This window comes from Pinus tabuliformis, chromosome Q (assembly GCF_031772625.1).
Source record: "Pinus tabuliformis cultivar Carrire ecotype Pingquan chromosome Q, CPIR1, whole genome shotgun sequence".
NCBI lineage: Eukaryota > Viridiplantae > Streptophyta > Pinopsida > Pinales > Pinaceae > Pinus > Pinus tabuliformis.
Genome location: NC_142296.1, coordinates 747,383,429 through 747,396,433, shown reverse-complemented (window position 1 = coordinate 747,396,433; position 13,005 = coordinate 747,383,429). Strand labels below are relative to the sequence as shown.

Genomic DNA, 13,005 nt, shown 5'->3' with positions numbered 1-13,005 from the left:
GGACTCGCCCCCCCCCCCCCTAGGGGTCTAGTTTCCTCGCTCCCTCGCGCTCCGGGGACTTGGGGACGAGTAGGGGACGTTTCCCCACGCTCCCAAAATGGAGGAAACTCTGGGGGACGTGCCAGGGAAACGTTTCCCTTCCCTGAGGAGTCGTTTCCGAAAAAGGGGACGTGGGGGGACGAGGGGGGGCGTGGGGGGGCGACGGGGGGCGAGAGGGGGCGTGGGGGGGCGTTAATGGATTAAGAACCATTTTTATTAATTAAAATCTGAATTTAATCTTTAATAAGGGGTTAATAACTTAATTAACAACTTAATTAATGTTTACGGTTTTGGTCCTTGGAAAATGGCGGGAAATGGTGGATTGGTTCCAGGTTATAAAAAAGGCACGCACCCTGCACCATGAACAACACAGCGTTTGCAAGTTTGCTGAGCGTGTTTCACTGTTTGGATTTCTGTCTTTGATGAGCGTGTTTCACTGGATTTCCGTCAACAATTTATCATTCCAGAACTGAGAACTCCGCCCTCTGTCTGGTCGAGCAGCACCCATCGTTCGCAGCGCTGCGTGTTGAGGAGCGGACTGCTACAGCGTAAAACTTAATGGGTTAGTAAACGACTGGGATCTTCAGCTCCTGTTCTGCCATTTCATCTTCAGCTCTTGTCACAAATGCGACCTAGAATTTCTTAACAAATGCGACTTATACTTTCTATTTACCTTAAACTGTAGGTATCATTAATAAGTGAGGCGAAAATTTGATAGTTTATGCGGAAAGTTTTCAAGTGTATAATAGCCCTTATAATGAAGTAGATTCAATGCTCGATGATGAAGTAGGGGAAATGCGGTTCAATGTCGCTAACAGTTCAATAATTTTTTGCGTGCCTTTGTTTGGGTTGAAGTCTGAAAAGTCTGAAAATTTCTTCACGGTTATTTTTTTTCTTACGCCGACGCAGCACGCAAAGAATAAATTATAACTTTCTGCAAACATTTCAACTGTTTCTTGGCCGTTATCACTGATTAGAAATCGGGATGGAAATTCAAATTGGTTGACGCTGAGTCTTTTTTACTAAAATCCACCGTCTTCTGTACACCACTTCTGCGTTGTGCTAAACTAAATCACTAAAAATGTCCTTGGCTTTTGTTGTTAAGATGCTTGTATTAATTTTCAAATCAGTTAAAACTTGTTTGGCTTTTAAGACTAAAGTATGGAGCCACTGAATGAAATGCTGGTTGAATTGTTTTCCAACAGTTATCTCTAAGCTGGAGCTTTCATCCTACAATCACTTTAGACTTCTGCAGTATGATATTTATAGTTGCCAACTGAGTTTTGCTTGTAAGAGTATACACCATTAATGAGGAATATGGTTTTACCTTAGTTATGGACCTTTGGGCACCCTAAGGATCCTTTTTTCAGTTTTGATTTGAATTGTGTGTGCATCCACATTCATTTTTTCCAAGGGAATAGATTCCCCTCACCGTCCTGCACTTAAGTATTCAGAATGTGGATGCTGGTTCCTTGCCAATGCCCCATGGATTTGCCTCCTCTTCCCCAAGTTTTCTGATGGAGGGCGGTATCAACCATTAGCGACAGTAGTCACTGGTAACCCCTCAGGACATGGTGGACATGTATCCCTCTGCACTGTGCATTGTGTAAAATTTTCAAGCTTAGGTGACTGCTCTCCTAATGTGCTGTCATTAAATAACTCCAAAACATAATTTATTTAAAGACAGAAAATTAAATTTCTGAACTTTGCATCAGTCACACAAAAGCCGAAAATGACCGATGGAAGAAATAAAAGGCACAGATTTCTCCTCCTAATCAGCTTTCCATTTCTTTGCTGACAAAGATGATCTCTGCTGCTTGCTTGAACCAGCAGCTATATAGTCAATAAAGCTCCCAGATCTGAAGTGTATGTACTAAAAGGGAATGAGGTTTGAACTGTTATAAAGGAGATGAACCAAGACTCCAAAAGGATGAAGGAATGGACTAACGGGCATGAATGAGATGAATATAATATATATATAATTAACATTTAAATTTTGAAAAGCTTATTCTGACTCCTGAGCAAGAGTTACCTTGATGGTTTATGTCACAATGTCAAAAATGACTTCAAAAGGGGTAAATTAGTGGGAAGAATGTATATTTAATATTTATAAATTTGGATAATGTCATTATATTTTATATTTATAAATTTAAAATTTTTAAGACCCCGACGCTCCCCCACGTTTCCTAAAAAATGGTAGGGAGCTTTTGCATAGGCCGCTCCCGCGCCCCCTCGCTCCCTCGCCCCCTCGTCCCGGAACCTTGGTGGAACGTTGGTAATTATTATGGATGTACACTATCGGTATTTAGGAAAGGGTTGTGTGATGGTTGGGAAAATTCAAAGCATTAATAAATGGTGTGAGCACTTCTACGATGCCTCTGTTTCTTAGTCCCTTTTGAATTTTAATAACCTTAATGAAATAATAGCCCCTAACTCTAGCTATTTTTTGGTCTGGAAAAAATGGTTCAATACCTAGAAGGAACACCTGATAGCCTAGCTGTAATATACCTCTCATGTTAGACTTTGATAAGAAGGAACTTGTTAGCAAAGCTTCTCCTAAGATTACCTTAGACACCTCTCTATCCCAAAATTTTGAGGAATGTTCCATGGAAGCTGACAGGGTGTATGGCCCTAGATATAACCTAAGATCTAGAAGACAATTCTATAATGTCCTATGATAATTTTTCTTTAGGATTTCAGAACTGGTGAGGGTTATTGCCTTTCAACACAATAGAAGAACATATATTCATTCAACAAACATTTATTACACAATAGATATCATCTTGCCCTAAACAAGATTTTCACAGTAATCCAATTAGGTCATGTTATTCTAGGGCTGTTTGCCCAACAATAACCGAGTATATCCAATTCTCAATACGATACCAATTCATATGGTCAACAAATCCATTATCAATATAATTTATAATGATGCTATAATTTTCCCAATGACTTGCTACTACTATCTTCTCTTATTATGCTATTACAACTTATTACACAGGTACCCAACGATTCTGATTTTATCCGCAGATATGGTTCTGGGATGGCTGATCCCTATATCTCCTTGCGTGTTTATGGCTGAATTGAGTAGGGTTCAATCTCTTAAGCTTCAGAGCTAGCTGTAGTAGTTGATGGAACTAGTGCAATTCATATTGTGGTATGCCTAAGTCTCCTGATGCCACCTGCAGAGATTCCCACTATAATCACTCGCAGACTGGAACAACTTCAGATGTGATCTTGCTGCTGGGTTGAAAACAGACCTACTCACCTGCAGATTAAATTCATATGCTAGAACATTTCTATATGCTGTGTCAGGACAGATCTTGGTATCCTAGATGGATCTCCGTTTGGTGACCAATCCTCCTGGGCTTTAATCTTCAGCCTACTCCAGCTCTCTTTTTGGTCTCAGTGTGGATTCGACAGACCTGGGAAGACCTTCTCTCAACTTAGACTTAATTCAAATGGATACAAGCTTCTGGTTCTTGGATCTGTTCCACAAATTCAGCCTCAATACTTGTTTAAAGATAATGTTTAGACCTAGAATACCTCAATCTTCTTTAGAAATGGATTCTTCTGTTATAGAATTTCGTCTTGCAAGATTTCGAGCCTCAGGGAACTTCAATGATGATCTTAAAGGAATTCGTCTACTTTCAGTTGAACTGATTGACCTTGTCACAAATTCTTTCCACTAAGAATTCCTTCACTGCTTCTTGTGTGTAGAAAACTCTGTTGCCAGAGCAAAATAGAAAAAAGAAAAGAAAATGAGACCAACTAGGGTGGAATATTTCACCACCAAAATTAGTAGGGTAAAGGGGTCTTAAAATGCCCAGAGCCTCAGTCGCAACAAAACAAAGACAATTAATTCAATCCAATGATGCCTCAAATGAATCCAACGTCCTTGTTTTTATAGATTTCTTTGAGGGGATTTTCTCCTGAATTAATTGAGTGAAATTCACATCAAACCCCAACTTTGGGCTTTCTTGCCCCAGTCACCCCAAATTTGCCCAAACATATGGGTTTTTGGGGTTTTCCCCTTTATCAAGGACTATAGCCTACGGGGATCGATAGGCTACTTCGTCCCTTGGGCCAATTAATCCCATGGGGATATTATAGTCCGCCCTTCCCGACATTGCTTTTCCTCAAGCAGTGGCATGTCTAGGTGTTGCATAAATTCCATGCTGTCTGCAGTTTGTGGTATCAACTTTTCAGAGGTTTGATTCTGCAAATTTGTCTCTTCCCATTTCTTCTTCTTTCCTTGTTCTTTCTTTAATCTTGCCTACAGTTGCTCCGCTAAATCTTTCTTATCAACATCGCAAATAATCTTATCCTTGTCACTTTCTCTTATGTACACAAACAGATACACATGAGAGTATTTGGTAAATTTAAATGGTGTGTTAATGAGTCGTGGACTGGATGAAGTCTGGATTGGGTTGAGGCAACTCCTCTTCACCACCAAATTGTTCCTCTTGTGCTTTCTTTTCTTCTTTCTTTGTGACTCTTTCATCATCAAATTTGTACCACTGGTCTGAGAGAGTTGGTCTAATGAAAATGTAATAATAATAACTACCATGCACATCTCCACTGTGAACCAACGCGCTATGAAGAGTATATAAATTGCATACACTTTTACCTGCATCTGGAGAAGGATATTCGCCATTGTCTCTATCCAAGTCAAGTTGAAGTGGAAATTTGTATCAATCATTTATCTTGACCATTGTATCTCGCATGAAACCATATTCAAATCGCTTCAAATGAAGTTGTAGTACAGGAGGAAAATCAAGGAAAAGAATACCCTTTCTTGCGTCTTGTAGTCCATACTGCTCCATGTGATATTTGTTATCACCATCAAGTTCTTCAATATACTTGTCAAATGAACTGTAGACATCTCGACAGCCTTTAACATCCAGCTGTAGATCAATTCGAAACACTGCAGCCGAAACGACTACTGAATCTGTTGTCAAAATTGCACAATACATCCCTTGAAATTCCCGAGCCTTGATGCTTTTATAGTAGATCATTGAAGGGATTAAAACTTGACCTGTCATAGTGTCAGTTATGGGATCAAAGCATTTAACAATGATAGCAGCAACCTCTGAAAGTAACACCCTATTGTCAGGGTTCCTTGTTTTTCCATGAAGATGCTACCAGGATATATTCGCACTAGAAGCTTCTTCCAGACCCTTATGATGTCTCTTTTTCATCAACTCATCAATTATAAAATAAAGTAGGCTTTTTGGTCCATGTGCAACCAGTTCTTGCAGTGCTAAATGATTTTTTTTACAATCATTGGAGCAGAACTATTCACCCTCCGAAAATTATTTTAAATTTTCCATGCCCCGGTCTCTTAAACAACCAGCATGGAACTCCTCCTCACATTGTCACAGAGCATAACAGTGCAATTCCCAAATGCCCTTTTATTAAAATCATGAAGCCTACATAATACACATCCACCAACTGTTTTCTCTGGGGCATTGACAACACCTGTATAATGATTGGAAGGCTTTTCTTGAGACCCCAAAGATGCTGCTTTCCATAAAGTTTTGGCTATTTTCTAGCAGACAACTTTCTTCTTCTTCTAGAATGATGCTGACAATTAAGGTAACACCAATCACCCATCGGAATATGTTGCTCTCCAGCACAATCTGTGTGGAAGGCCCTTGGACAACCATCACAAAGAAGCAGATCCCCTCCATTGCCACATTCTGTGCAAATATCATCATTCTCATCACACGATTTTGTCTTAAAACTTCTTTGGCTTGCCTGAGAAAGTGCCACTACGTGTAACGACTACCCATCCGGAAGATAGATACTATTGTAAGGATTCCGCGTTGAGGATCAACCCACATGAGTTTCAAACTGAGAACAACTAGCCTCAATATTGCAGCAACTGCAACATATGCCAGATTGTAGTTTATATTCTTCTAGTAATCGCTGTCCTTTTACATAGTAGGCAAGCTTAGTTCCATTGGGCAAGCCATGCAAAGTCATATCTCTTTGTTGCATTCTAGATTGCACACTGGGCCTTCCTTGTACTTTTCTATCCAACACATCAATGTTACCAGACTCGGAATCAGCAATAAATCAGTGAGGCAAAAGAGCGAAGAGTTTTAATCGGATTGGGAAAAAATCGGCAAAAATCGGTGAATTCATTAAATAAAAAAATACACATATATTGAATTAAAAAAAAAACATTTTTCATTAATATTTGGTACAGGCATGTCCAAATAATGCATAATATCAATAGATGTCCAAAATATCATGAATGAATAAGTATCTCATATATGTTATGAGTCCAAACATGATCTAAAGTATTGAATCTTGACTCCTAACCAGTGACTACATAGAACCAGAAGCACATGCTTCTAAAAGTTTACAAAAAACTGCATACTAATCAGAAAAAAAATCAGTAACTAAGAGTCTAAGACTCTTAAGAGTGAGAACTAGAAGCGATTCCTCCCACTCCTTCGCTTGCTAGACTCTCAAAGTTCTCCATGTCATGAAGGCTTAAAAGAGGAGCCTCCTCTAATTGGACCCAGTCTGCCACATTTGTAGTTTGCAAATCTATCTCTTCAAGGTCGATTGGTGAATGATCCAAACCTGTCATTATTATGAGACATTGAAATGTGAATTAAAGTTTCACTTTGAAGTTTGAAGTTTGAACTTTAAAGTATGAACTAGATTATGAAACCTTCAAATTCAAGCTCTCAAGTCTCACCTAGTATTTGTTTGTTGCGAAGTCGTAGATTGTAATGGACAAATACAAGGTCATTTAAGTGTTTTTGTGTCAATCGGTTGCGCTTCTTAGAATGTGTTTTCTCAAACATGCTCCAGTTGCGCTCACAACCTGAAGCACTGCATGCTTGGTTTAAGATTTGAATGGCAAATCTCTTCAAATCTGGCTGATCACTACCAAAGTTTTGCCACCAAAGACCTAGCAAGTGGCAAGGGTTTGTGAGTAGAAGTACTAAATAGTAAAAACTTAAAAAGACAAGAAAATTTAATAAAACATTTAACATACAAAATAAAGTTTAAACAAATTTAATAAATTGATGAAGCCTTCAAGCTGGGTACCTGGCAACATCTTAGACCTTTCTCTTATAGCACTGGTATAGGCAAAGAATTTAGATGGCCCTATAATCTTGTAGTTGGGAAAAGACGCGACTTTGAAGTTTTGGATCATGGAAGCACCTTTCCATGCATGTCATAAGTCCTCTGCCAACCTCCCCATCCTCATTAAATTTGCTCCTATCATAAAAATATTGTGGGTTTAAGAAGTACCCAGCAGCATGTAAGGGGGAATGCAATTGCCTATCCCAACGTGCATCTATAATGTCCCAAAGAGGCATATACTTTGTCTCATCATCCCCATATCTTCTTTTGATGGCCTCCTTTGCGAGATCCATCGCCTCATAAATGTAACCCATAGCGGGTTTGTCACCATCAACCATCCTGAAAGTTCAAGCATTCAAATTTAAAGAAATATGAAACATTGTAAATAAAAAGAAGCTTGAAATGAAATTTAAAAAATGAAAAAGTTAAAAGACTTGAAGTACCTGAGAACTCTAACAAGGGACTCTGTCACAACAATAATCTCTTCGGCATCTTTCCAGAAACCATCATTAAACACAAGTGCAACAATTTCAATGCCTTCAAGGGTCTTGGAATGTGTAGATGCCATACACTCAGGTCCCAAGAACATCCTCTTCAGATTTATCTTTTGCTCAACCACAGATTGGCAAAGATATGAAATTTGTTGCGAATCTAGTCACTGCAGGTCGAACAATTTCTTTACCTTCAGTGTATTTTCTTATCGTGTTTAGGACAATAGTGTGGTTGTATAGGTATTTGGTTATGGATTTTGCCTTCTCCACAACCTCATGTATCCAATGAAGCTTACCAATGTCCTCAAGCATTAAATCTATGCAATGGGAAGCACAAGAGGTCCAAAAAATAGTGGGGTGCCTAATCTCAAAAAGTCTACCAACAACCATATAATTAGCTGCATTATCGGTGACAATTTGTACAACATGTTCTTCTCCCACTTCTTGAACGACTTCCTCCATCATTTCACAGATAAGTTGGGCACTCTTAACCTTGTCTGAAGCATCCATTGATTTGAGAAACGTTGTGCCTGCGGGACAAGATACAAGGAAATTTATTAAAGTTCTATTCCTCTGACCTGTCCATCCTCATGATGGTGCACCCTATTTCTAACCATGATGAACGAAACTCAGCTAGCACAAGCATGACATCTTCAACACTCTCTAACAACAAATCTGTCCTAAGGCTCTCTGATGTAGGGGCTTTGAACCCTGGACCTACAACAACAATTGCATCAATCATAGCTTGCCAATAGGGACTTCTGGCACAGTGGAAAGGTATGTCACAATAGTACCAAAAGTTAGCAATGGCCTTCCTTTCCTGACTATGGATATTTTTTTTTCCAACCAGTGGCATCCAAGGTAGGTTGGGAACCGGGTTTTGTGCGGGGAGCAAAAAATGTGTTTATGTTTCCACCTCCAGTGTTGAAGGAAGGACTCATTTGGCCTTGAGTTTGACTTGGGCTTGGAGGCATGTGTGGGAAACTTGGGAACGACATTGAGGATTCAACAGAGGGAGGTGACAAGGGGGTAGTGGAAGAAAAACCGTCAACTTCAAGAGTTCCTATTTCACTATTTTGCTTTGCTTTCTTGGCATTATGCCGACACAACATATCATGGCCAAGGTTGCTTGGTGTTTGACATTATCGTCAACCTTGTTGCAAAGACCTATATCATGGCTAGGTATTTGTGCAAGGTGGAATTTGAATCTATAAATGCCTCCACTACATTTCGCTTTGCAAAATTTGCAAAGGAGCTTGGGGTCTCTGGGAATCTTGTCACAATAAGCCCAAGCAAAGTCCTTCTCCCTCGGCATTGTTGTTGTTTTGGACTTGTGTTTAATTTGTGGCTTTTGTTAAGATTTGGAGTCGTGGCTTCTATTTAATTTGTGGCTGCTGTGAAAGATAATAAAAAATTAAATTTAAAACGATCCAAAAATTTAAAATATGCTAGAAATCTAAAAAATTAAATGAAATCCCTTTTTGCTTAGTTATAAGAGGGTGCTCTGTCTATATTAAAAACCAATGAGGAATTTTAATTGTTTCCTTTGTCTACTTTACATAATACTAGAGACCCTCTCTGAGAACATTTGCAGTCTACTCTAGGTTTTATTGAGGTGTGTTCGAGGTCACAATGCCATGTTATTTGAAGGTATTTCAGGCTCTTTGTGAACACATTTAAGGACACTCGGAAGGCACTCTTTTATGATAAGTTCCCAACTTTACTTAGTAACTCGACTAGGAAGGGGTAGATCCCCCAACAGGGATGAAAACAAAGAAGCTACCCACAGAACCTATAGACCTATATCCCATTTTGAAATAGAAGTTACCTAGATAGAGCCGACGGAGGATTTTTTGCGACTTCCTGGACCGCTCAGGAAATTTCCATTTTGAAGCCCACTCCTTCGCCTAGAACCTATGTGGTGCTGCGTGCGTGCTTCAGATAAGTTGTTTGCTCATGAAGATGGAGGATTACTAGACTAGGGCTACCCCATGGTTCACAGTGGAAACTGGAAAACTGTCTGTCAGCAAACTTGCAAAGTGAATTGCGGCTTCTCTGCTTGTCTGTCTGGAAAGAGAACTGCGACGTCTGTCTAGAAAGCTCTCTGCGGCGTCGTGGAATGTGGCTTCTCTGCGGCATCTGTCTGGAAAGCTCTCTGCGGCGTCGTGGAATGCGGTTTCTTTGCGGCAACGAAGTGAACAATGAAATCAGAAACTGGCAGCAATGAAATGAAAACCTGATAAAGTGACAATCCTAAACCGGCGGGACTCGGGAAAAAACGCGAAAATCAGCCCAATCGCAGACTTGTGAGTCAAAGTCGCTTGACTCGCAGAGTTTTGACTCTGCTCGTTTGAAGGCCGAGCCGATTTTAAATTGCGAGTACTTGGCGATTCCTGTTACACTGCGACACATTAGGAGATGTTAATTTGGTAGCTCAGTGACAAATTCCAATCATGGGACTAGATTCCTCTTTTCAAGAGGACCAATTTTGACTTTTGAAGCACTCAATTTGGATGAGGGAAAGCGTATTTTTGAATTGAAGCCCACAATGTCATTTGATCAGGACGACCCTAACAAGAAATTGGTGACCCTTGGAAGCCCATAAATACAAGTGACCTCAAGCTCATTTGGACATCATCATCATCAAGCATTTTCTTCTCTCTTTTCATTGGATTGGTTCGGACAACTCTGAAGTGTGGTTCACGGGGTTTGGTTCGTATTGGTATGAAATTGCAGGGTTCGAAGCTCCCATGTGTGATTAGGGCCTTTGGTTTCCGGCTGTACGGTTGACACAAACATTTTTTGGTTATAACCACAGGCACGCAAGCTCATCCATGTGGTTAGAGCATCTCAACCGCACACATAACCCTTCTTCCATGCGGTTGGGATGTAGGGTTTCAGCTTAAAAGTTAACCGTAGCTAGCCACAGATCGGGAAAGCTAAATCAGATTAGTATTGTTGTTGGGATCATATTTTTTATATTGTTTGGTTGATATTATTGGATATTTTCGTATGGGCTCATTTGTTGAAGTTTCTAAGTCCACCAGTTAGAAACCATCCATGCACTTTACTGATTTATTCCTACCTACTTGTTCCGTTACTTAACAAGTTATTTGCAATGTAAATACTGAAAATAAACACTAGTGCATGCTCAACATATTATCGATCAACAACTGAAGGAAACAGAAACAATCACACCAAATGACACCGTTATTTTTGGACCAATGTCCTAGGAAAAACCCAATACAACTATTTGAGGGTTTTCTTATTAAGCAATTTCAAAGTACAATCTGGGTGCCAAATCCGGCTTACCCAACAAAGAATTTCCCTGGCAGTAGTACCTCTCAGTCTGAGACAAATTTCTTGGCTGAAACCCCGGATAAACCTTCCGGCAGCTCCTCATCTCCAATCTGCCCCAGAAACCCCACCGCCTGCCTTTCTGGAATGCGTTAGCCCCTCTCTGCCCAGCACTGGCCCTGCGTCACCTTGAATGGGTTTGCGTCAACCTCAGGAGGCCATGAGTTAGCCTTTTGGCCCTCTGCGTCAGTAACACTGGCCTCTCTGAAGCTCCGCGCAACTCCCGACTGCCTTTGCGTGGCCCTCCATGAGCCCTGGCTGCTACTGCGTCACTCTCTTCGGCTACTGTGCTGTTGTCCCGACAATACCTCTGCCTCTTTGTGTCTCTGTACTCAATGCCCCTCAACTGCAACTCCGATCACTGATTCTATCTTTCTTAGCAAACCCCGCTCTAGAGAATATAATGATTGGTCATCTGGTGTGCTCTCCAAGTGACCCTCAAGCCTCCTCTTATACTTTTCTCGTTGACATATCAACGACCGCGATTAAGTCCCTAATCAATGGCTAAGATTAGATCTGACTTGATCCATGTCTTTTGGACCATTCTAACACAGTTTTATATTAATCCACATTAATATTTTAATTTCCTTAAGTTTAGATCTAGGGACTCTATTAAAAATATTAATTATTTTAATATCTCCTGAACTGTTTAGAATCTACCCAAACCCTTTCTGGGTATTGGAGATCTCATGTGCCCCAATCTCTCCACCAAATTTCGTGGCTAGAGGACATTAGTTGCTACCCCAATTCAACATCATTGTACTCTTTGTTGAACATTTTATGACAATTTAATAGAAGAAGAATTACAAAGGGTTTTCCCTTGGTCATTGACCAAATTTGGTGTCTCGTTTTGATATGTTTATTGTCTCCTATTTGTCATTACATTACTGTTCTATCTTTAGTTACTATTGATTGATGAAAAGTATTGATTGCTATTGAAAGATTGCAAATTGAACAATTGAATTGGGTTAAAGTAATTGAAACAACATAGAGCAATATAAAATAACAAGAGAACGCTTTATCAACATCTTGATGTGACCACTAGGCTTCACTTGTACTTTTCGTTCCAACATTTTAGAGGGTCTTGCATCCAGGTTGACTTTGTTTTGTAGCTTCAGCTGATTCTGTTCAAGTTTGTTTTCATTTTTGCCACAATGCCCCATAGATCCCGGGACACTTTCCTTAGTGTTGCCTTTTGATGCTTTATTGTCCACATTTTTAGCATGGCAATTTTCACTTACAATAAGTTTTTCAGAGGAAAATGTCTGAATCTCCCCAGTAGATGACAGGAACTGGGAAGGTCGAAAACTATTTGGCTATTCCGTGGGCTCTCTTTCCAGACCATTTTGTGTGAATTATTGAAACTTTGGTTTCTCTGGACTAACTTTTAAGTTTTGATTGAACCCCTGAAGAATTTGGTGATTGCCTATCCATTCTTCTGCAGTGATCCTCGACTTTATATTTTGATTTTCTGCTGGCAACAGAGACAACCTCCAAAATAGTTACATAACTCTTAGATGATGATTTCATCTGAGGTTCAGAGGGTGACAATGATGCTTTGTCAACAAATATATAAGGTTGGACATGACCTTGTTGTCATTATCACAATTCATGGGGTTGGACGATATAACCATGACCACTTTTCCAGATATGCCTTTATCCTTGCTTCAACTTCTTTTGTACTTTGTTTTCTAGTCTTGGGCTCACCATTAGTATCACTCGATTTGTTTTTCTTGCAACGAGCCCAAAATTCGTTCCATTTCCTTATACCTTCTTTTTGTTGTGTGTCTAACAGTCAACTCCTCTAATTTTGTAAGAGCCACTTTGTTCCAATATTGCAATTTTTGATAGTTTCTGCTTATTGCTCTTCCAACTTCCTCCGAGACTCTGCATACTCGTTGCCAAAGAATGCTTCCAACTTCTATCTTCAAACACCCTCCAGGCTAACAGGAGAGCCAACTCTGATACCACTATAGTGTCCTATGATAATTTTTCTTTAGGATTTTAGAGT

The 13,005-nt window shown here is 39.8% G+C and overlaps 1 protein-coding gene and 1 pseudogene across 1 annotated transcript in view; one reads left to right on the top strand and one right to left on the bottom strand.

The window, feature by feature from the left end:
- Positions 1-13,005, top strand: part of LOC149221693 (CDP-diacylglycerol--glycerol-3-phosphate 3-phosphatidyltransferase 1, chloroplastic-like) — a 220,106-nt gene that overhangs the window by 133,763 nt on the left and 73,338 nt on the right.
- LOC149221694 (increased DNA methylation 1-like) lies at positions 4,731-6,024 on the bottom strand (annotated as a pseudogene).